Source organism: Armigeres subalbatus, chromosome 2, assembly GCF_024139115.2.
Source record: "Armigeres subalbatus isolate Guangzhou_Male chromosome 2, GZ_Asu_2, whole genome shotgun sequence".
NCBI lineage: Eukaryota > Metazoa > Arthropoda > Insecta > Diptera > Culicidae > Armigeres > Armigeres subalbatus.
The window spans coordinates 414,706,976-414,732,184 of record NC_085140.1 but is presented as its reverse complement, the minus strand read 5'-3'; the positions used below and the strand labels follow the sequence as shown (position 1 = coordinate 414,732,184).

The 25,209-nt window shown below is 37.7% G+C and overlaps 1 protein-coding gene and 1 long non-coding RNA gene across 6 annotated transcripts in view; one reads left to right on the top strand and one right to left on the bottom strand.

Moving 5' to 3' along the window:
• Positions 1 to 25,209, bottom strand: part of LOC134213389 (potassium voltage-gated channel protein Shaw-like) — a 356,566-nt gene that overhangs the window by 241,572 nt on the left and 89,785 nt on the right. The window lies entirely within an intron of this gene.
• Positions 22,058 to 22,498, top strand: LOC134217691 (uncharacterized). Its single transcript, XR_009981127.1, has 3 exons — positions 22,058 to 22,249; positions 22,309 to 22,385; positions 22,440 to 22,498. It is a non-coding gene; the product is annotated as an uncharacterized LOC134217691 (long non-coding RNA).

Genomic DNA, 25,209 nt, shown 5'->3' with positions numbered 1-25,209 from the left:
AATTATTTTGAGCTTTTTAGTGGAATGTTTTCACCTGTCATAAGACGAGTTTAAACAATCCCATTGAATTCCACCACTTAATTGTATCCTGACAGATACGTATTTCGACCTCAACAGTAAGGCCGTCTTCAGTGTCTCGTACTTGACTCGACTAATTAAATCTGTTTGGAAAAAATCGATTCGGAATAGTGGTTTGTTTACAAAATATAATTGTCAGTGGGAAACCAAATTTCAACCGAACTCAAAGATGCTGGCTATTGTCAAACGTAGTGGGTAGGATTGGAGGTGCCAGATACTTGGTTTAGGTTGATCGAAGTCGCCGATCGGCGGTTTCGTGAAGTTGAGGACCTTCTGTGGACCATCGTATCTTCCGAACGACCTGTCCTTGCTGGCGGTCATAGAAAAATCTACTGGGTAGTTTAGCAAAGAACGGCACTATCGGCGGATTGGGCTTTTATCCGAGTGTCATGGCGACGATCCTCGAAGCCTGATTTCCAGCACCTGGAAAGAGCACCAGCAGCATGTTTCAAGTAAATCCCCACTCACGTAGCTTCTGGAGAACAAAAGGCGTTCATGTCCTATTGATCGCCATCAAAATGTCGAGAGATACAAGCTTCGCGTGTCTGTTCTTCCTCGAAGGCGTCATGTAGGATATCTCTCAGGCCAGTGAATTAGGAGCCTGTTCCGAAGGCGTGCTACAAAATAAAGCTAATAAACCGGTGGTTCATCAACCTCTCGACAACCTCAGACACGTTTAAGGTAAGCCATATTGGTCGGTATTTCGAAATATCCATGGAGGAGACGCTGGCCTGGTTGGCCAATTCGAGAAACACTACTTTTGCGGAGGGGAGGAGGTTCTTTAGCATGGTACCCTACCTCATCTGGACCGGATGACTTTCTGCTACTCTTGAAGAGGGCGAAGGCCTGGTACTCCGGGGGGAATCAGAAATTTGCCAGTGATTCGAATCCAGAGATGGTCCTCTGAAACTCAACTAAGCATTCCAAGTAGTAGGATCAGAGATAGATATAATACAATCTTGAACGTCGAGGTGAATGGGGGAAGATTTTCGCTTGCCACTGAGTGCAAACACTTGTCTCAATTATCAGATCTATGATAGTTCTGTGGTGGATTAAGCCGATTTAACAAAGTCGAGGAAGTCCTCCTATTGTTTCCTCTAAGCTCTTGGGCACTTTAATGACTGACCTGCATTCATAGTGTTTCTCTTTGTGCAACCGTAAAGCACTTACCTTGGCTGAATGACCTGCGAGAAGCATTTTTAGCACACAGAGGGCCTTTTCTGATGTCTTTTACGACTCGACGCTCGACCACCAGCAGAATGCATCCCGTCTTGGTCAGGTTCTGGTTTGTGGGATTGTAACACCGGCAGCATCTAATATGGTTTGGGTAGAGACGGGTCGTGTTTCTCGGTGCGTTTCGCCCTAGCGTGTAGAAGGTGGTGGTCATATTCCTCCCAGTCGGTGGCATCGTATCGCCATCGCAGCCTCTGGTAGACTTTCAAGAAGGGGGAGGTGGAAACCAAAATTGGAGAGGGTTTGCTCCCAAATAAATCGGAAGGCGCTTGAGAGCGGAAATAAGGGGGCGACTAAGTGATCACGTAGAAGTGGTATCCAAATGGCAGTTGAAAAAGTTGTGTGAGCCTTCATTCAGAGGCAGTAGGTCGGCTCAATCGCTTCTAGTAGAGCAGTACCTCGATCTCTTCGACCTAGGATTTCTCAAGACATAATGGTGCGTACATGTCCCCAAGAGTAGGTTAGGGGAAGGAGAATCGTCGATAATGTCACTTCCCTTTTGTATGAGGAAGGGCCGTTTTGCCGAATGCCATTTCACCGAAGGCTACTAAGCCGAAAGTTGTTTGGCCGAATATACCATTTGGCCGAACGAACCATTAGGCCGAAAGGGTCATTTGACCGAAAGGGTTATTTGACCGAAAGGTTCTTTTGGCCGAAAGGGTTATTCGACCGAAAAGGTCATATGGCCGAAATGGTCATTTGGCCGGAAGGGTATTCTGCTCGAACGGGTCATTTGGCACTTCTCATTTCTCACTGTTTACTGCAAAAAGTGAGAAGTGAGAAATGACAAGCGCTTGATAAAACTTTTCACAATCGCTAGAGTCAAATAAAATTATCATCAGCAAAATGCTGCCTCCGCATCCTCACAACTAAGTGAAAGCGTATAAAAACAGAGTAAGGAAAAGCAAAAAAAACACATGTGAGTGAGGCGTCCCAGACCAGTAGATAATAACAGATTTATATCAAACCTTGTTATCCTGTTACAGCAATTTTTATAACAGCGGTTGTTATAAAACATGTACCATTAGTAGTTAAAATAACAAAAAATGTAACAAAATCTCTTCTAGTTTTAACAAAAATATTACTAAACATGTTATTTATTGAACAAAAATATAACTCGTTGGGTTACATAAAAAGTGGAGAAATCAGCTTATACTATAACAAATTATGTTCTTGAAATGATTATGATTATCCATAATGTAGGCAATTAACTTTGTTCAGCTGGTTCAACTTTGAATGTAGGTTCATATTATACTGTAGGTGGTACCTTCGTTTTTTCCAATTCCTATCTACCAAAAATGTAGGCAATTTATGTTTCGGTAGAAATAAACATAACACATCATCATATATATAATAGCCCTGTTTGTCTGTCCGGTGACTAGCCAACCAGACGCAGCACGCGAGGGAAATTCTCACAAAAACCCAGATTAATTCACCTAGCGGTGATGGCGCCTTTCTCGCGCAAAAAGGTAATAAATGTAGCCTACACGTTTATACCTCGATGATGTACAAGAAAGGCAAAACAGTTACACCGTCTAATGTTATGATAGAAAATTCACACTAGTAGACGACAGATGGCGCTGCCAAAAGTTTCTTGAATTTCCTATGTTCGAATTTTGACTTTCGGACAATTTCATAGTACTATGAAACTGAACGAAGAGCATACTTACGCCTAAATGCGTGCAACACGAGCATCTTTATAGTACGATGAAACTCTTAATGGGAGCAAGCCACGGATAAACTTTAAAAATATTCATAGATGCAAGGCATTTTTCATAACACATTATTGTTCTTTGTGACTATGTCTCATCACTATTTTAATATTATCTATTTTTTGCAATTTGCAATTATTATGAAATTCAATAGTGATCAACAGCGTTTTAGTCTCTGTCGGATGCAACTTGTTGCAAGAAAATCGGTTAAGAATTTCTATGTGAAAATTTGGCTAATGTTTTTTATGGCATTTTGTGCACACACACACGCACACACATACACACACACACGCACACACGGACAGACAGACATTTGTTCAGCTCATCGAGCTGAGTCGAATGGTATATAACACTATGGGTCTCCGGGACTTCTATCAAAAGTTCGAATTTGGAGTGAAATGATAGCCTTTCGGTACAACTTAGTTGTACGAGAAAGGCAAAAATAAAATATTTGACACTTCAATTCTTTTTTACTATTAAATGCAGAGAACAAAACCAGTGACAACCTTAGACAACCAGACACAGCATTTGATGAAAAAAATCACAAACAACAGACGTTGAAAATTTTGATTTTTTTAAATACAGAAAAGAATATATCACTCTTAAAAATTGAAAAAAAAAAACACTTGCCACGGGCGCTATTGCGTCCACAAATAAACTAGTTATGTTATAATCTTGCTACGATGATAATGAAATTTTCTTTCCTCCATCTTTGGCAGAGAATTTATAACAAAATTTTTGTAAATTTTGTTATTTGTAACACATATTTATATAATTGTGATAAAATTTTGTTATGACCAACTGGTCGGGTCGGGCGAAAGAGCACTCATTGAGCCTCCAGAGAGACGCTTTGTATGTGAAAAAATCTTGGAGGCTGTTTTGAGTGTGAGTGAGTGACGTAGAAAAAGATCAACAGATAGACTCGCTCTTGTTTTGCGACGCACAAGCTCGGGTTTAATTATGCACAATGTTGTGAGTTTTGATTTCTGCTCTTGAAAAAACCTCTTGCTCTTGCTCATTTTCTACTCGGCAAGGAGTTTTTGGCAAGCCTGGTGACAAGTTAGACGTCTCACTTCTCACTTTGTGCTACTCACTTTTTACTGGTAGAAGTAGTGAACAGGAGTGAACAGTGAGAAGTCTTCTAACTTCTCATTTCTCACTTCTTGCTGTGAAAAGTTAGAAGTGAGATGTTTCACTACTCACTTCGCGCTTCTCACTTTTTACAGGGAGAAATAAGAAATGAGAATTGAAAAGTGAGACATCTCACTTCTCACTCCTCATTTTTCACTTCTCACTGTGAAAAGTGAGTAGGGAGACGTCTAACTTCCCACTCCTCATTTCTCACTTCTCACTGTAAAAAGAGAGAAGCGCGAAGTGAGTAGTGACACGTCTCACTACTTACTTTGCGCTTCTCATTTTCCAATGAAAAGTGAGAAACGAGGAGTGAGAGGTGTGACGTCTCACTTCTCACTTCTCACTGTGAAAATTAAGTAGTGCGAAGTGGGTGGTGAGACGTCAAACTACTAACTTCGCGCTTCTCACTTTGTACAGCAAGAAGTGAGAAATGAGGAGTGAGAAGTCTCACTTCTCACTCATCATTTCTCATTTCTTGCTGTAGAAATGAAAAGTGAGTAGTGAGACGTCTCACTTCCCACTCCTCATTTCTCACGTTTCAAATGACATGTTCGGTCAAATACCTTATTCGGCCTAAGGATATATTTTGCCAAATGTCCCATTCGGCCAATTGCCCTATTGGGCAAAATGGCCTATTTAGCCAAATTACCTATTCGGTCGAATGTCTAATTCGGCCAAATGTCCTATTCGGTCAAATGTCCTATTTGACCAAATGTCCAAGCCGGCCAAATGTCCTATTCGGCCAAACGCCCCTTTCGGCCAAATTACTTTCGGCCAGATGGGTTTCAGCCTTATGGTTTGTTCAGCCTATTGGAAGTCAGCCAAACGACCCTTCCCCTTTTGTATTATAACGTTTTGGTTTTACAATGGTTTTGAGGCACTGTTGTAGAGTAAATAATGCTGTTCAAGAGCGCTATACACCGAACAGAATGGAATGTTCTTTGCTAACACACAACCGGTTATTGTAAAACTGTCTAATAATTCTGTATAAGAAACAACTAAAACCTGTTTAAAAACTGGTCACATACGAATATGCTCCATTCTTACAATTTTGCAAACCCTTCTTACAATATTTCTTTGCTAACATGTTTTGTATTGTTATGTTCGCATATGCCCAGTTCTAATACGTACACTCTCCATAAATTGAACATCAAATTGAAAAATGGAAACAGATTTTTCCACCTAGCGATGTTGGTGCCTTCAATCTGATTTGTTATCCATTTCCAACTTCCCCTATTATATCTCCCAGGTCAACATGCTCTATTTAGTGCGAGCGGCACAGCCTCCTCACCGCAAGTCACGTTCCATCTGATATGGTGGGAAAATGAACATCGGTTTGTAGTCGATGAAAAGTTGGGAACAGCAGCAAAATAAATTCTCCGGAATAAAATAGAAATAAATAACAGGACCTACAAGTTAATAAAAAAGATAAAATGATTTTTTAGGGTAATTAACTGATAAAACTAAAGTGAAATTCAACACAAAAACACTTATCAATCAGCAATAGACAACGGACCAGTAGCTAACGTAACAATGTTTACATTTCTAATCACAGGTTTAAATTTAAATTTTCTCAAAATATTCAAAGTCTACGCAAAGCACTATTATGTTTTGTCATTTTTTTAAACTACAACGAAAAATTTCCATATTCATACAAACGTTAGGAAGCTTGTTGTTGCAGCCCAACCTTTTTATGTCGAATCAACGACCAACCCACACCCGGGAGTTAGTCGTTACGGAGAGAACTTTCAACTCAAATTCAGTTTATTTGCATCCGGAAGCGAATCCTAGTAATTGAACAGATTCGTTGGGTGACTAGACAAATCCATAGGAGGACCCAATTAAAAGTGGAACACAATCAACGTAAAGATAACATAACTAAATCCTTTGATGCAGTATGTTCAAACATAAATCCTTGTGTGAGAAATCGGACAGCAGGAAACCAAATCAGCTAGGATAAGCTTTGTAGATTGAACTTATTTATGATCTGTTCTCATGAACTCGGATTATGTATCTGGAAAGTTTATTTCAGCAGAAGGAAAAGAAAACACCGATTTGCAATGCGACAAAGAAGTGGTTCGTTGGGTTATCGATTTTGCATTCTTTCTGTTTCGTTTCTGATGTCACAATTTCCGGATTGGCGTAGACAGCATAACAATAAGAGACCGGATTTTAGAACCACTACATACAAGTCATATATCACATATGCAATCCTTAGAGCTCCGATTTCCATAATCTTTTCCATGCGTTTTATATTTCTTCAAGGCTTCATTATAATTGATTCACAAATAGGTATTAGATATTGAGTGCCTGAACCAAGCATCTTGGAACTTTTTTCTACCCCTTTTCATTCACCAATAAAAATGTTCAATATGTTGCTCTAGATTTTCCGCCTCAAATGTTTACCACCTGCTTCCAGTGTTACATCAAGCTTTTGTTGTGTTTTGTCGTTTGAAATTGAACCATGCCGAAAATTTGCATCCTCATTTGCATAAAAGATGACATCCAACAATATTTGTTGCGGGCCAACCCGGGAGACTTTAGATTCCTTGGCAACAAACTCCTCGTCACTGCGGGACCATATATCACTTGACGCGTGAAAGCATCCTACCTACACACAGTTTACTCGAATACCCCGCAAAAGTCAACCGACCTACGAGGAAGACAATTACTTCCCAACGTGGCCTCAAAATTTGATGAAAATGTTATTCTACACCCGCGGCCGGGGGAAATTTCTCAATTTCATCATCCGCCAGAATATTCACGCTCAATTCCTTGAACTCGTCTTCTGTTATCTGCAATTTTTAGTCATCATGTCGAACGGAAGGGGCCATCAGTTTTATTGTAATGCTAAGCACGCGTACCTAGTTGAATGGGAAGAGAACTCGTCATCTTGATAATCATCCGCGAAATTCACCTCAGCCAAGCTCCCAAGTTGGCACCCGCGAAAAGACCACGCATCCTGTTGAAATTTAGTAAAAACGGCTCTTGGCATACCGTCGATCAAGGGGAAATTTGTAACATCTGCATCACAGAGCTTAAATATTATGTGTTTTGGAATCACTCTTGAAAAAATTAAGCAGATGAACAATTGCCTTATTCACGATGACCAATTTTCGCACAAGGGGCTTCTAGAAACTAGTAATCTATTGAACAAAAGCAACAGCAAAAGTCACCAGAACACCTGACTATTAAACAGATCTGAAAAACTTTTGAGCGTTGCAGTGAATGGCTTATATTGGAATATTTTCATAAATGGATTTAAAAGAATAACCATAGTTTGATATTTTGAATCTTTCGTATCGTGTTCTCATGTTGGCGAAACTTTATGGACAGTCTTATGAACTTGGAACTGAAATAGAATGAATTAAAAATGGTACATCGTAGAAAAGGACGTTTACTTAACATCTTGAAAGTTTCATTTTATTAGAAGAAAATTTGACCTTGAATTATTTTTTATTTTTATATAGGGGAACAGACGGCTTTGGCAGGTTTTGTTCTATTATTGGCAGGGGGGTTTTTGTCGACCGAATTTTATGAAATTTGGCCACAATATTCTTTGATACGCAAAGAATGTTTAGGCCAAATTTGAACAAAATCAGTCATAAAAAACCCCCCTGACAATAATAGAACAAAACCTGCCAAAGCCGTCATTCCCCCTATTCCACTTGATTTACTACAAAAAAAAATTTACTTTTCAATTGTATTTTCGATAGTTTTCCACAGCTTCAAAACGGCTAACAATAAATCAAATTGTTTTGCATTGAATTTTGTTTCTTAAGAACAAACTAGAAGAACAAGTATTTTGATCTGAAATAGTAGGAGTAAAATTCGAAAATAAGGATGGTAATTTTTTTAAACTTTTTAGTGATTGTCATTCATTAGTCAAATATCAAAATCACCCGCTTTGACTGTCAGGAAACTCCTCCCAAACAGCATTCTGAGGTGTAAAATTGGATGGATAAAGTTTACATACCTTGATAAACAACATGCCGAATGGGGGAACGGAAGGGCGGTAGGGTTTTTATTGAAGAGCAAGTCAAGCAGCACAGCAATGAGTTGCTAACCACGGAATTGCGATGGGGGAAACATTTTTCATCCGTTCCGACTGCGGTGTTGAACTTGATAAGTGAACGTTATCTCAATTAGGCGTAGCACGTTAAGAGTTTTAATATAATTAAAGCAGAGAAGCTGTAAAGTGTGAATATAATGGCTATGAAGTACTGAAACCATGAGGCACTTAACAGATTCAGAGTATATCGAGTTAATTGGAATGGATCTTTCACAGTTGAAATAATTGTATCCTGTAACTAGAACTTTGGTTATTGTGATTAACTATTACTCAGAAAATTTATTCAGAAATTCAGAACAAGAAGTGATAAATTGGAAAGAAGTGATAAGTGATTGAACTATTTATACAGAAAGAAAGCGAAAAATGTCCACACGGCAGCCCTTAAATACTTTCAAATTATTCAATGATCCATAATTCATAAATGTACCAATATAATTATTGGGTCGTTGACACACATAGACATCGCTTTAATTCGGCGAGCTATAATATATCTATATTATAACACTATGGGTGTTGGTTTGGATCATTTTCGAAGTGGCTCTATTGGCTGTATATACACCCAACCCGCGGTTGTTAGATTTTCTAACAATTCTGTATAAGAATCTTCCAAAACCTGTATAAGAACTGGGCATATGCGAAATTGCTAGATTCTTATACAAAAAATGTAAGAAAAGCTTACAAAATTGTTAGATTCTTATACAGAGTGTTTGAGTGTAAGGTGCTGCGGACAATACTTGGCGGTAAACAGGAGAACGGTATCTGGCGGCGTCGCATGAATCACGAATTGTACCAGGTGTATAAAGGGCTGGATTTTATTAAGCTTATACAACACGGCAGACTACGGTGGGCTGGTCACGTTGTTCGTATGCCGAAAGAACGTTTAGCGAAGATAATATTTAGTAGAGAACCCGGGAGAGGCCACAGGATTCGTGGACGGCCGCGTACACGATGGCTTTTTGCAGTTGAAGAGGACCTGAGGGCGCTCAATGTTCAGGGCGACTGGAAGCGATTGGCCCAGGATCGTGCCCAGTGGAGAAGGTCACTCCATTCGGCGTAGGTTCATCGAAGAGCTGTAGCCCATCAAGTATCAAGTAAGTACCATTAGCTGTATGTACACTTTCACATACTATCGAACTTGAGTTCTAATGTTTATGATTGATTGCGATGTTTAAATTATTTTCGAGTAAAGCAATTACATTCAAAACCACAACAAGGATCAGCTTTAAATTTGCATCGAATCATTATGCCTATATTATGAACACGTACGTATTTTTTTATAAGGTAATGATATAAAAAATAAGTGAGACCGAACTATTTGTTGTTCCATAAATAATTTGTTTCTGACACGTTTATTGTTTCAATATTCTATTATGAAATCGAACCATGCGTCTCCATCTGTTCGTACGAAAGCGAAAGTATAAAATCATAAAATCTTCCTACAGTGCCCTTATGAGGTATCTACAGTATTATCGAGAACAAAGACCTACCGGAATAATTTATTTGTGCTTGTTCCTAGAAAGTATGTAAGAAAATTTGACGGATTCAAAAGAAAATCAGTAACGACGAACCGTCATGTCAGGACGGTAAATTTCAATTTCAAGACAATTCAATTTCGGAATTTCCCAAATCAATCAACAACTGACAGTTACAGTTTTCGGCATACATCAGCTCGCCCGATTTTACCCAGACCGAGCTATCAATGATGAACAAAAAAAAATATTAATGTGACTCTGCCAAGCTTCTGTTCTGGCGAAATGCTGCTTTAAAAAGTAAAACCAACATTTAATTCTGAAGAAATTCTACACACACAAGTTTAGCTTGGTAGCAATCCGGATTATCGGATAGTTCAACTTGTTTTCATTTCGCTCAGCTGTTTGCCATCAATGCAACTCCGAAGAAGGAAGGTGCAGCATAAAATTTCACGAAGCATGAAATTGTCGGACAACAATTTAACAAACTAGATTCTTTTCATGTTTTTTCGACCAATGTCAGTTAGTCAGTGGATTAATTGAAATAAAATCATTAGTTTTACACTTATGTTTATCAATTAACAAGTCGATGAATCAAATTTTAGAAACTGCTATGAACGTCTATATTACATCTAGATAAATGAATTAATTTTCCACTTTGGCCGTAAGTTTTGGAATCAGTGACGCAGCCCGATAGTTACATAATATAAGTAACCGGGGGCCTTCCTTAGCCGTGCGTTAAGACGCGCGGCTACAAAGCAAGACCATGCTGAAGGTGGCTGTGTTCGATTCCCGGTGCCGGTCTAAACAATTTTCAGATTGAAAATTGTCTCGACTTCCCTGGGCATAAAAGTCTGATCATGTTCGCTCATGATATATGAATGCACAAATGGTAACCAGGCTTAGAAACCTCGCAGTTAATAACTGTAGAACTTAATGTACACTAAGCTGCGAGGCGGCTCTGTCCCAGTGTGGGGATGTAATCCCAAGTAATATTTTAAGTTTTATACCGTGGGGCATCGAAATCCGTACACTTAAGCACCTTAGTATATGAAAAAGTCATTAGAAAATTGGAATCGAATGTAAAGGAAACGTTTGTCATTGACACAGGAGCATGAAGGCTTCTACTTTTGAAGTGTTTCACATTTACTCATTAAAAACTATGAAAAACATGATAAAATAATGAATAAAATCATCTTCTCCTGAATCGAAATCCGTCCACCGTGGACCACAATGAATTGTGATCAGTGTTTCAAACGAAATTTCATTAACAAACTGGCGAACATGTATCTCGGATGACGAAAGCTGACACTATTCGTAGCGAATCATAAAGACGCATCAAGATACACATCAATAGGCATTTTCTCGGCGCTATGGATCCGTTCATTAACTGTATCACTTTTTCTAGCTGACAGAGATCAGAACAAAGCGTCCCTAGTAACATTTTGGTTTTTATTTGGTTTTATTTCACTCTTGTACAGTAAATTATGGTCTACAAAAGCGTCATAAAACTTAAAATGTTACTTGGGGTATCTCTTTCTGTTAGCCAGATCATTCCCAAATGTTGAATTGAGCCGAATTTGACCTCCTTTGTTGCTCTGTGTACATATCCCTGGATTTCGTGTATCTGTTCTTTGCAGACGTTTTATGACCGTTTTTTTTACCATTGTCTGGTAACTCGATGTAACTTCCACAATGGCACTAGATTTTTGAGTAAGATGAGCTCGAAAACATAGCCTTTCTGGAGGGTTGCTCTGAAGTGCAATAGATACCTGCTAACTAAGGATAACAACATCCTTTTTGAACATGTTGAATCCAAGCTACTTATTTCCATTGGAAAGGGTAAAATAAATTATTGTATGAACAAATTAAGTATTTCAATTTGAAAAATTAACCTGGAAAAGCTTACGAATTGTCGACTATCTGCAATGCACAACCGCTGCAGGTCTGAAACAGACAATAAATAACAAATTGAAAAAAATGTCGCGGTTTGGCATCGATATAATTCTATACAAGCATTTTTAATTTCTTTTACATCTGGTTTAGAATAGATATTTACTTATTTTTGTTTTAGAGCATGGTATCTAAATGTAGGTCTATAAAGGATTTCAATAAAAAAAATGTAATGGATTCTCAAAACAATTAGATTGTTTGGTGTTGATAATTCGATCTGCACAAAAAAAACAAGAAATAGCATAGCATGAGCAATGAGCATCCGCACAAATCCAGATGAAGTAGCAAATCTATTATTATCCTAAAAATCGACAGTAACTTCAATAATGTACCTAGATTTGATTTTGTCTGCAAATCTGGTCACGTCCTTACGATTGAAGAAGTTGAAAATGGCGAGCAAGTTTTTTTTTATTTATTTATTTTTTTTTTAATTCACTGATGGCGAGCAAGTGTAATGTATTGAAAGTAAAATAAATAAAAAATAAAAATAAATTAGATAACTGATTTCTCGTTAGACTCGTTGTAATAACCTTCTGGATGTTGAAGATTACTAAGGCAAGAGCGGCACTGTTTGTTTTGGATATAAATTGACGTCTTATCCTGCTTCGATCAGTTCCTTTATGTGTAAAATACAATAATACCAAAAATGTATACGCAAAAAAACTTTAGGCATAACATGCTCAGGTATTTCAATACCAAACGAATAATAATTTGTGATGCGTTCGGTATTGTCATAACAGAGTATGTTATGCCTGAAGTATTGTGGATATAAATTATTTTAGGTACTTTTTTTGGTATTTTTTTGGTTGTTGATTCAAAAAACTATAATTCGAGTTGACAGGGAAGGTACTGAAAAGCAACCTGGGAGCAATGCTCTTTCGTGATATCTGGTTTAAATGATGTACACTGTGGACTGTATTTGTACTTCTTCTCTCTGGTTTATTGGGTTCTGTAATTTATAGCTTCGTGAACAATGGTTATTTGAACTGGTACATTTTTATACGAACGCAAGTTATTCTTTGTATTATAATTATAATTCGTATGACTTCACAGGGTTTCACTAAACTTAAATTGGCGCGAACATTAGTAAAAAAAATATTTTTTTATACAGCTCTGGTATATTCATTTTTAACTCTCGATTCATCAATCGGCTATTGAGCATCAGGCGGTAAATTTGGTATAGGTGTTTGACAGCATGCTGCGAGATATACGATAGATACACGAGTCGAAGCTGTCTACCAGTGGCTCCTGGAGTGAGTAGGACAAGTAGGACGGGGATTAAACCACTCAACTTGGACATTGATTTACAATGTTGTGAAAACTCATATGTGAATCTGTATATTATGTGGAAGATTTTTTTCAAATCAATATCTTCCACATAATATACATATCCACATATGAGCCCTCCTTAGCCGTGCGGTAAGACGCGCGGCTACAAAGCAAGACCATGCTGAGGGTGGCTGGGTTTGATTCCCGGTGCCGGTCTAGGCAATTTTCGGTTTGGAAATTGTCTCGACTTCCCTAGGCATAAAAGTATCAACGTGTTAGCCTCATGATATACGAATGCAAAAATGGTAACTTGGCTTAGAAACCTCGTAGTTAATAACTGTGGAAGTGCTTAATGAACACTAAGCTGCGAGGCGGCTCTGTCCCAGTGTGGGGATGTAATGCCAATAAGAAGAAGAAGAAGAAGAAGAACATATGAGTTTTCACAATATCAAATATCATCCAGTTTGGACTCTTGCGAGCAAAGGCGTAGGATGGCCAATCCGGAGATGGCGAGTGCAATTCTCGGCTCGGTCTAGGATGTTTTCGGGTGGGAAACATTCTCGACTCCGACTTGCTACAAAGTTACATAAACATAAACATGGCAGGCATAGAAAAACTTTTAATTAATAACTGAGGAAATGCTAATAGCTTAGCTTAGCTTAGACTGACTGTACATATCAATAACTGAGGAAATGCTAATAGAATACTAAGTTGTAAAGGAGGCCAAGTTCCAGTGGAAATATGTATCCAGGGTTACTGGAAATTGCATCAAGTATCTCGCATTCACTCATATACTGCGAACGGAATCAGAAAAGAAAGATAAACGATGCATCCCAAATGAACCGCACAAAATATATCTTCCCAAAGCTAACGAGTGAATCCTCTATGAATATGTTTTGTATTAATTCGTACTGCATTAGCTTCGGGTTTGATTCATCACCATGTGGTGAGTGACTCCGATGTGTGCAAAAGTGTTGTACTGTTCGTAGTGCTTTTGCATCGGCCTCGATTTATCTCCAACAGAATTTGGAGATTTTCGATCGGATGCGATGATGATTGGCGATGAGTGGTGATGATGATAGAAAAATTGAATCATCGCGGTGCGCCGGCAAACATTGCAACGGACAGCAAGCGATGCGGATGGAGAATAATATACCTACCTAGGTATGGGAGGTATGAAGCGAGGTTCAAATGATATCGCAGATCGCTGCTCGTCGTAGTTTACCATAGATTACTAATAGCATGACAAATTGAATGTTATTTAATTATTGCCTACGTGTTTATGTAAGTTTCTATTGAGATTGTTATGCGGATATATTTAATACTGGTGAACATGGCATAGCAATGCATGTTTGCATTTCTTATAAAGAACAAAAATAGAGTGTGCTGTGCATCATCTTACCACATTGGTTTATGTGATTAGCACTGTTCAAAGAATTCAATTATTCTATTGCATTGAATAAATTATGAATTGGGGTTACCCAAGATTTCAACGTGATAGCAAAAATTCATATTCTAATAGGTTTTCGACATGTTGGCACCAAGCGGAAGTCTTAGATTTCTAAAATAGAGCGCGGAGTGCTTCTTCCAATTTGTCTTCAGGAAACCTGTACTAAAGAGGTGGTGCTGTTTGGAAGAGATGGCGCCACAACATTTAAAGTATAATTAATTTCCTTGTATGGGCAAATCACCCATTCTCACCAACTACGCATCGCATCGATATAAAATTCGGATAAAAAATGCATAAAATAATTAATAGTTTTTTTTGTATCACTGTATTCTTCAGTTCAAAACAGTGGAAGGGACATAGAAAATTTACTATATTGAACGACTAAAATAAATACTCCCCCTAAACAATTAGAAAATTCCCATAAGAAAATAGAAAATTGCCAATAAAGAAATCAGGGTATGAGCAATAAATAAATATAAAATTTCCACAAATAAAACAAATTTTCCATAAACAATTAAAAATTTTCCACGAAACAAAAATATTTTAGCACTTTTGAAAGTAAAAATTACAATTATGAAGGAAGAATTTTCCATAAGAAAAATAAAATGTTCCACGAAAAAAAAATACAAAATTTCCACAAATAAATCAATATTAGCAATAAACACTAACAAAATTTTCCACAAAATAAATATATTTTTTCCATAAAAAATTGAAAAATTTCCGCAAAATGATCAATAAAGAGCAATAAAAAATAAGAAAATTTCCATAAAGAAATATAAAAAAACAATCAATGTGTGCTTTTTTCCATAGATGATTCCTTCTTTAAAGTTCATGTCAAATTTCATCAAATTTATTGCTTTCTTGTATTTTTTTATGGTAATTTTCTTATTTTTTTATTGCTCTTTATTGATCATTTTGTGGAAAATTTTTAATTTTTTATGGAAAAAATATATTTATTTTGTGGAAAATTTTGTAATTTTTTATTGCTAATATTGATTTATTTATGGAAATTTTGTATTTTTTTCGTGGAACATTTTGATTTTTTTATGGAAAATTCTTCTTTTATAATTGCTATTTTTGCTTTTAAAAGTGCTTATTTATTTTTGTTTCGTGGAAAATTCTTAATAGTTTATGGAAATTTTGTTTTATTTGTGGAAATTTTATAATTATTTATTGCTCATACCCTGATTTTTTTATTGGCAATTTTCTAATTGTTTATGGAAAATTTCAAATTTTAAATGGAAATTTTATTTAGCTGCCATATTGAACAACAGATATAACTAGTATTTATGCTAAACCACATTGATACAAATACGCAAAAACATAACACCATTTGTCACCTGGTAATGTATATTTGCAATTATACCATCACTAGCTTTATGTACCCGGCCTTGCTCGGAATTGCCAGTTTGGTTTTCAGTTTTTTTACAATCAGGAAAAGGTAAAACCAATTGGTCAATAGAGTAATTGTGTTAACTTGTTGATACTTCATCATTTGATTAAAAGAAGGCTTTTGGAAACATTGACTGATCTTAAAAAAGGGATCGTTGGTTTGAATAGGCTTATTCCGGGCAAACGTCAATTGCTAAAGAAGAAAAAACATCCACTGATGCTTTATCCCGGGCAAACGCCCATTTTTAAAGAAGGATTCACACTCACCATTGCCTACTTTTAAAGAAGCAATCACATCCACCATTCAGAAGGAAACACATTAATCATTGCTTTTCACTGGGCAAGCCATGATTCCGATGAAGGGTAACAATTATCATTGCTATATATCCAGCAAATGCATGCTTTCTATGAAAGATTTTTCTGATGCTGTTCATAATTATTCCAAATGCCCTTCATGTCGAATGACCTCAAGCCAAATAGTGTTATGTTAATGGCCTGCTTCATTCAGAGATATGTAATTCTCAGGGAAATGCCATATTCTGGAATATGTAAGAATCGGTAAGAATCATTTTTGGGAAATATCATTTTCGTTGAAGTCATTTTTGGGGAAATGTTGTTACCGGGGAAATGTTATGTTCGAGGATTTGCTATTTTTGAGAAATTCGGGAAATTTGTTTTTGGAGCATTGTACAATGTGAAAGAACCTCGAATGAACTAAATAGGAGGGATTTTGAATTAAGTCGTTTTCCAAACAATATGCAACCTGAATAACCTCCCGCATTCCAAAAGTTTCTCCCAGCCTCTCTATGATAGTTTTGGGCAGAGAATATGTGTTTACAAATTTGGTTTGAATTGACCCATGCGGTAAAAAGGTATACTAAACTGTTCGTTTAATAAATATACCCTCCCTTTCATTCAGCTATGACACTCCTATCCAGTCTGATACAGTCTTCCTTAAACAGAGAATATGGGTTCCAAATTTGGTGGACATCGGTAAATGGGTTCAAAAGTTAAGCTGAATTGATCGATAACTAAACAATACCCCTTTCTCACACCATCCCCCTTTTAAAATGACCTACCCTCATGCACTAAAGTTGTTTCCTTAGGACATACAACATTTGATACAAATTTGGTAGAAATCAGCCGAGGGGTTCAAAAGGTACACTGAGTTGTTCAATAACTTAGCGATACCCCTCCGCCCACACCCTCCCCCTTTTTCCATAAAGCATCCCCAACCTCCCTATCGTTATCTCCTAAAGATAAAGAATGTGTGTTCCAAATTTGGTAGAAATCGACCAAGGGGTTCATAGGTACACTGAGTTGATCAATAACTTAGCAATACACCTCCCCCCACACCCTCCCCCTTTTCCAAAGAGCATCCCTAACCCCCCTATCGTCATCTCCTAAAGATAAAGAATGTGTGTTCCAAATTTGATAGAAATCGGCCAAGGGGTTCAAAAGGTACACTGAGTTGATCAAAAACTTAGCGATACCCCTCCTCTCACACCCTCCCCCTTTTTCCATAAAGCATCCCTAACCCCCTATTGTCATCTCCTAAAGATAAAGAATGTGTGTTCCAAATTTAGTAGAAATCGGCCAAGGGGTTCAAAAGGTACACTGAGTTGATCAAAAACTTAGCGATACCCCTCCTTCCACACCCTCCCCCTTTTCCAAAGAGCATCCCCCTATCGTCATCTCCTGAAGATAAAGAATGTGTGTTCTAAATTTGGTAGAAATCGGCTAAGGGGTTCAAAAGGTACACTGATTTGATCAATAACTTAGCGATACCCCTCCTCCCACACCCTCCCCCTTTTTCCATAAAGCATCCCTAACTCCCCTATTGTCATCTCCTAAAGATAAAGAATGTGTGTTCCAAATTTAGTAGAAATCGGCCAAGGGGTTCAAAAGGTACACTGAGTTGATCAAAAACTTAGCGATACCCCTCCCTCCACACCTTCCCCCTTTTCCAAAGAGCATCCCCCTATCGTCATCTCCTGAAGATAAAGAATGTGTGGTCTAAATTTGTTAGAAATCGGCTAAGGGGTTCAAAAGGTACACTGATTTGATCAATAACTTAGCGATACCCCTCCTCCCACACCCTCCCCCTTTTTCCATAAAGAATCCCTAACCCCCCTATTGTCATCTCCTAAAGATAAAGAATGTGTGCTCTAAATTTAGTAGAAATCGGCCAAGGGGTTCATAAGGTACACTTAGTTGATCAAAAACTTAGCGATACACCTTCCTCCACACCCTCCCCCTTTTCCAAAGAGCATCCCCCTATCGTCATCTCCTGAAGATAAAGAATGTGTGTTCTAAATTTGGTAGAAATCAGCTAAGGGGTTCAAAAGGTACACTGATTTGATCAATAACTTAGCGATACCCCTCCTCCCACACCCTCCCCCTTTTTCCATAAAGCATCCCTAACCCCCCTATCGTCATCTCCTAAAGATAAAGAATGTGTGTTCCAAATTTGGTAGAAATCGGCCAAGGGGTTCAAAAGGTACACTGAGTTGATCAAAAACTTAGCGATACCCCTCCCCACACACCCTCCCCCTTTTTCCAAATAGCATCCCTAATCCCCCTATCGTCGTCTCCTTAAAATGAAGAATGTGTGTTCCAAATTTGGTAGATATCGGCCAAGGGGTTCAAAAGGTACACTGAGTTGATCAATAACTAAGCAATACCCCTCCCCCCACACCCTCCCCCTTTTCCAAAGACCATCCCCTATCGTCGTCTCCTTAAGATGAAGAATGTGTGTTCCAAATTTGGTAGAAATCGGCCAAGGGGTTCAAAAGGTACACTGAGTTGATCAATAACTTAGCAATACCCCTCCCCCCACACCCTCCCCCTGTTTCCAAATAGCATTCCTAACCCCCCTATCGTCGTCTCCTTAAGATGAAGAATGTGTGTTCCAAATTTGGTTGAAATCGTTCAATGGGTTCAGAAGTTATGCTGGAACATACATACAAACATACATACAAACATACAAACATTGAGTTTTATATATATGGATGGATGGATGGATGGATGGATGGATAGATGTGTAGTAGCTGTTGAAATGTTTTAAATTGCCTCAGCAGAATTTTTAATAGAATGCAACTGACGACGTCTTATTAAACATTCAATGACCTCAAAGACTTTTTTTACTCAAGTCAAATATCGGTAGCGAACCAACATGTATTCCTCAAATAACTTAACCTGCATTCAACAAAATTCTGCTCATTTTTTGAGACGTATCGAATAGCCACAGGACAATTTAGTGAGGCAGCCTCAAGGGCAGCCTTCACAAAACCAAAAATCCGTTTGGTTTGTAAGAACAGATAAGAACCATTATAATGGAAGTAAGTTTAATCTGCAATTCAATAATTTAACGGCGCTAGTGTTTAGGCACTAGTGAAGCTAAGGTGAAGTTTAGGCACATTGAAGCTAAGCAAAAAATATCAAAAAACTCCTGAACGATTTCCGAAGGAATGTCTTGAGGAATTTGTAAAGAAATTTCCAAATGATTTTCTGAAGAATTTCCTGTAATTTCCAAGAAATTTCCAAATAAATATCTGGAACAATACATCAATAAGTTTTCTGAAGTTTCACTAAATACAAATACTAAATTAATTGAAAGAATCCAAAAACATTTATAAAGAAATTTCAGAAAGAATTCCTAAATAAATTTTCATCGAAACTCCTATACTGCCCCCACTCACATAACAGTAAGATTTTACTTTTCATCACTTTTGAGTTAACCCAACGCGGACAGAAGCCATGAACAGAATAACAAACATGGTATGGACTTGGTTGATAAAAGAGATAAAAAAATTACACCGAAATATCATTTAAATATCAAGATATGCTATGAATAAAAACAAACTGGCATATATGCGAATGGGGGCAGTATATGAATTTCATAGGAATTTCTTAACGAATTGCAGTATTTTACAAAGATATTTCCGAAATTTTTGAAGGATTGTTCAAAGAAATTCTCAAAAGATATTCCAAAGAAATTCCTAAAGAAATTTCTGAAGGAAATTCCGGAGCAGTTCCTGGAGGTGTTATCCAAAGTTATCGTAGACATCCCGGAGGGCTTTCCCTATAGGAGTTTTTATAGAAATCTTGGAGAAATTTAAGAATGTCGTGAAATCCTTCTCCTTCTCTTAACATTCAATATTTGGCAGCCACTTAGCATCGGACGGCGGAACTAAGCATGACATAAGAGCACGGATCAAGAAGGCTAGGGCTGTTTTGCGAGTTTAAAAAAAAGACAGAATCACGAGTTTACGGAACATATAAAGATCCAATTAGATTAGCCAACGTATTAAATTTCGAATATTTCCGAATCTAACGTGAAATCTATGTTTTTATACGCCAGTGAGACTTGGTGTGTATTAAAGTTACTGGTGCCCCACCATTACCATTACCAGAACTCTGGCTCCACCAATGTGTATAGGGTAAATGGGGTAAATGATGTATAGAGCAAATGATATACAATCAATCAATAGTATCAATAGCAATCATAATTTTTTGTTCGAGCCTCCATGTCTGTTCTCTTCGGGGGTAACAGTGGGTCGAATGGGGATGAGAATGGGTCACTGTTTCAGCAACATAAAATGCTTGAAGATAAGATTTAGTGTATCTGAGAACAAGACCTTTTTGAGCGATTTTTTCCGAACTCCAGACTGTCGGTGAGGACGCTGGCTCATTCTCACCCCAGACCCATTATCACCCCCGACGACGGTATGCCTTAATACAATTTTTTCATGATACTTATTCTCGGAGTAAAGTGAGTAAGTTTAAGTAAGTAAAAAATCACAAATATGAAATTGGGAACAAAAAATTAACACGTGTAGCACCAAGCAGTGGAATTTCATACTAAGCCCTCTATCACAAATATTCATACCACCAAAACAATTTTCTAAATTTTACAGATTCTAATGCACATCTCCTGAAAGGATATTTCTCATTCACTAGTGCCACCCACCAAGCGGTTGAATACAAAAAAAGAATCATCGCAACGTTTCTTACCATCCGAACAACTTTGAAAATGTCGACATCTTTCTAAATTTTACGGATTCCTTACCTGAGTGATTACCATAATAAATTATTTCCAACTAACGGTCGAATTACAAATCGTTCTGGCAAATTTCGAGATATCTAAACTGACTGATATTTTATATACAATATTGTCGCCCAGCGGGTAAATTCAAGACTAATGTCGCTTCTATCACGTTTAAACGGTTTTGATCCTCCGTACAACTTTAACAATACGTCAGCTTTTTAACCCTTTATAAGGCAGTGGCAACTATACTGCCACCAACAAATTATATGTTTTTCTGTTTATTAACAAGAGCCTTACTTATTGTTTTCCATCTAGCTATCAGTGATGAACTTTATAATTATTTAAAAATCACTTTAATAAAGAATAAAAAAAAATCTAGTAGCTAATATTTCATATCTAGTAACACTCCAGATGAATTTAAGCCATAAAAAATTGAAATGTCAATCTGAGGTTTTTTTTACGAATAGATCGTAAGTTTCGAGTGGAAGAAGGATTTTCAGTTGTAATTCGTTAAAAAAAAAACGACAAAGATATATTTTTCCCATTGGTATTAATTATTTTGTATCTCCTGTGTTAGATTATGGCGTGATTAGCGTGAAAAATGCGTTGCTTTTCTTGTATACACAGGATTTTGTTTAACACGATTTTTTTTTCGCTCGTAATTTTGATCGTGTGACTTTAATTAACCACAAAAGTCTTTGCAACTTGTTTAAAAAAATCCTAAATAATTCAAAGAAAAATCACATGGTAAATAATATGCGTTAAACATTTAGGATGAGTGCAAAATTGAGAAAATGTAAATCATGTAAAAACAGAATCCAGTGTATTTGGTTTCTGGATTTTCGACGAATTTGCTTTTTTTCCAAGGGCCCCCCCTGGGAACAAAACTGGGGAAAAATGTTTTTCATTGATAATGCGTTTTCCGACTAGGACTCTTCACTAAAAAATGTAACGAGCCTTGTTTTGAGTTGTTTTACGTAAAACCTAATTTTTAAAAATCTTTTATTTATTTTTGTTGTTGCTGAAATTGCGCTTGTAAGGCAGTGCCACCAATTTTCTAATGTTTCTGAACTGTTGAAACAGACTTGCAGTAGTTTCATGGACATCCCGAGTTTTAAAATGAATTTGCGCCTGGTTGGCAGACTACCATAGAATAAGTGCTCGAATCATTTTGCAGTGGGAATTAAGTGGGGATGGGTATAGCGTAGTTTATGATGAAACTGGTAGCTTATCAGGTAATACAAATAAAATATTTATTAGGAAATGTATTTTCAAGAAAATAGAATCGGAAATTAAAAGGAATCTCGGAAGAATTGAGGCCTCGCCGGATTGATTGAGCTCCGACTCGATCTTTCCCGTGCAGACTGCCGAACAGTAAAGACGAGAAAAACTCCAAAGTGAATTTTAAAAGTGATTTAAACCTAATTAAAAGTAAATGTAATTATATTGTTTAACTTAACACTGGTGAATCTAAATTAATTAAAATATGTTTAAAGCTATTTTCACAGTTTTCTAAAGTGGTTAAAATTGCCCTAAAAGTCGTGAGTCGTGTTTCCAAGGAATTCCTTAAACAGTAAGATTAAGTGACAAGTAAAGTAGAATGGTTTTAATCAGTCTTAATTATTAGGGAAGTGAGTCGTGAGTCGGAATAAACGCTTTATTACCAAAGAATTGTATAAAAAAAAACGTGAGGTAATTATGAAGAAAGTTTGTTGGTGCTATTCGGTGCTAAATATCTTTTGTTATAGTCTCTAGCTGTGACCACGTTTGAGCATTGGGTGTCGGTGGTGAGTTTGTGGAGGTTAGGACCGCTGGTCCTCTCGGAGCACCGGCAAGCGATCTATATGCCGGCTCCTGTGTCTAGCCAAAAGGTTTATTACGTTGTGCTATCGATTAGACTGTGGGCGATCCCCTGTGTATGTTCTTCGCCTCGTGGCTGCGGCCACTAAGAGCATATGCAGAGAGCGTGGTCATCGAATGAATAGTTTCGGCCTCGCAAGAACCACCCGTTACACAAGTGGTCCCCGAAATCTGCGAGAGATTCTGCATGGGGAAAGCTTGCCACAGCCAGTGTGTATCGCCCTGACTCACGCCCCGGGATAGAAGAATCAGATCTAATCGCACTTCGACTCACTTCCCCGCATAAACCCCACTGGCTCCATCATCGGTACGTCGGACCAAGAACTCTGTGCCGACGAACACATCAATCGACGCACCTGTGCGGCCAGTACAACCGACCGCCAACCGTCGTCCTCTCCATAACGTGCTAGACGTCGATCTCTCCGCCATCCGCAAGCCGGCGGCGACGCAATAACCGATCCCTAGACGGGTCGACTCGCCTTCGACGGTGCAATCTCAGCGAAAACCCGATCGGCACATGGACGCACCTGCTACCTAGCCAGTGGTCAGCACAGACAAGCTCAACAGTTGTAAGTACCCGAAACAGCACTCTATTGCACCTACACGATCAAGCACCCTCGCCACTATCGTTAAAACCGATCATTGTAAATAGAAATTAAGAGCAAAAAGTAGCATGCAAAAATAACTAACGACTCACAGAGCTCAAATAGAACACACATGTACAAGTGACGTCACATTAGGCAAAATTTAGAATTTTGAATGCAGTCAGACTGCCTTGAAGTATGTCGTACCAAATTAGCATCTTTGCCGGTAATAAACCATGTTTTTTTTAAACCTGAAAGTAGCCTTGAACACAAATTACCAACCCTAGAAATTAAATAACCGTTTTCATGAAACATTTTCTTTTAATGGGTTCATTACACTAGAAAAATAATTTTTTTGAATAAATCTAATGTGCATCAGACTTAAACTAAAGGATTTTGGAATTTTTATTAATTGAATTTGGGAAAGATAATCCAGTTTGGGTGGGAATTTGGTTTTGTTGGAACGTGTCGATTATCAGTAGGATCCGTAAGAGGCAGTGGCGTAGCCACGGGGGTGGTTTTGGGTATAAAACCCCCCCCAAAGACAACATTTTTGGAAGAAATTTTTTTTTCTCGAAAAAAAAAATGTTCAGAAAACCCCCCCCAGACCAATTTTCTGGCTACGCCACTGGTAAGAGGAAATAATTTAGCTAGCTGGGCAATTTGACCAGAAACTCTGGCAGACGGCTTCCACCGTCTGGCGCATAAGCCAGGTTTTAGGAAACCCCTTACGAACCCTCTTACACTGTTTAATGTGTAATAAACATACATTCGAGTTTAATACCATTTAAAAATTATGTCTTATTGTTGTTTTTGTTAATTTATTGTAAAGATTCGTCTGACTTATAAGAGATAAATCGCATAAGTTTCGACCCCATTACGTCGTCGCACATGCGTTAGCGCTTTCAAGCGGATGCATCCCTAAACTCATCTTCAATTAGAAGCCCTAGATCTCCCAAATAACTTGGTTGAAGACTGTATGTGTCTATCTCTTAAGTTTGAAGCGATATAACAATAATTAACGCTCAAATGTACTAAATACAAACCGCGTGTGCTCGCTCCGAAAGGCTAACGCAGAACCACTGGGTTTATATCCATAAGAGAATCCTGTATAACGCTCCCTACAACTTCCAATCATACCCAATCATCATCACTCGCGATGCGTTTTGGCGATCCATCGCTCGTGATGCAATCAACAAGGAATGCGATGAACGCTTTATACGCAAAGCATGAATCCGTGCAGATACGAATAACTGGTGAGTGCCATTTGCTTCCAATTTGCAGATACTGGTAACTCAGTGATTGGCAAAAGCATGGATGAAAAGGGAAGCCCAAAATGTGTGGTTTGGTTCATTGCGTATCGTGTTCTCACGTGTGACGAAGGCATACGAACAAAAGCTGTGGTATTCACAACTGAGCGGCATCTCAAGCGAAAGATGATGCTATGTAGGAATCAGTAACCCATTAAATGTATCCATTAAAGAAGAAGAAGAAGAAGAAGAATAAGAAGAAGAATAAGAAGAAGAAGAATCCAGTTTAACGTAGGCACAAAAATAGCCAAAATTGTCCGTTCTGCGTATGTTATTGATATATGAACATTAATAATGGAACAAATACACTATGTAGTTTATGTTTTAAAAAAATCTTAGGCAAGACCATTATGTTAGGAAAAAGGGATTTTAAAGTTAAAGAGAATTTGAACAGGAATCATAGAGAATTCTTAGATCTCATAGAAATCGACTACTGATCGTTCCTCAAAACTCCAGGAAGTTCTTTTTTGTGCCAAAGCGATCAAAAGATGTCTCAAGGCTTCAAGAGGTAAAAAGAAGTTGTAGGCATTTGAAAATGAAATTAATTCAAAAGTTATAAAAATTTCAGCCAGCACGTTCAAATGGATTAATAAAAGTCTTCGAGAAAGAGTTACGTAGAAACCTGAAAGGATTTATTGAACCA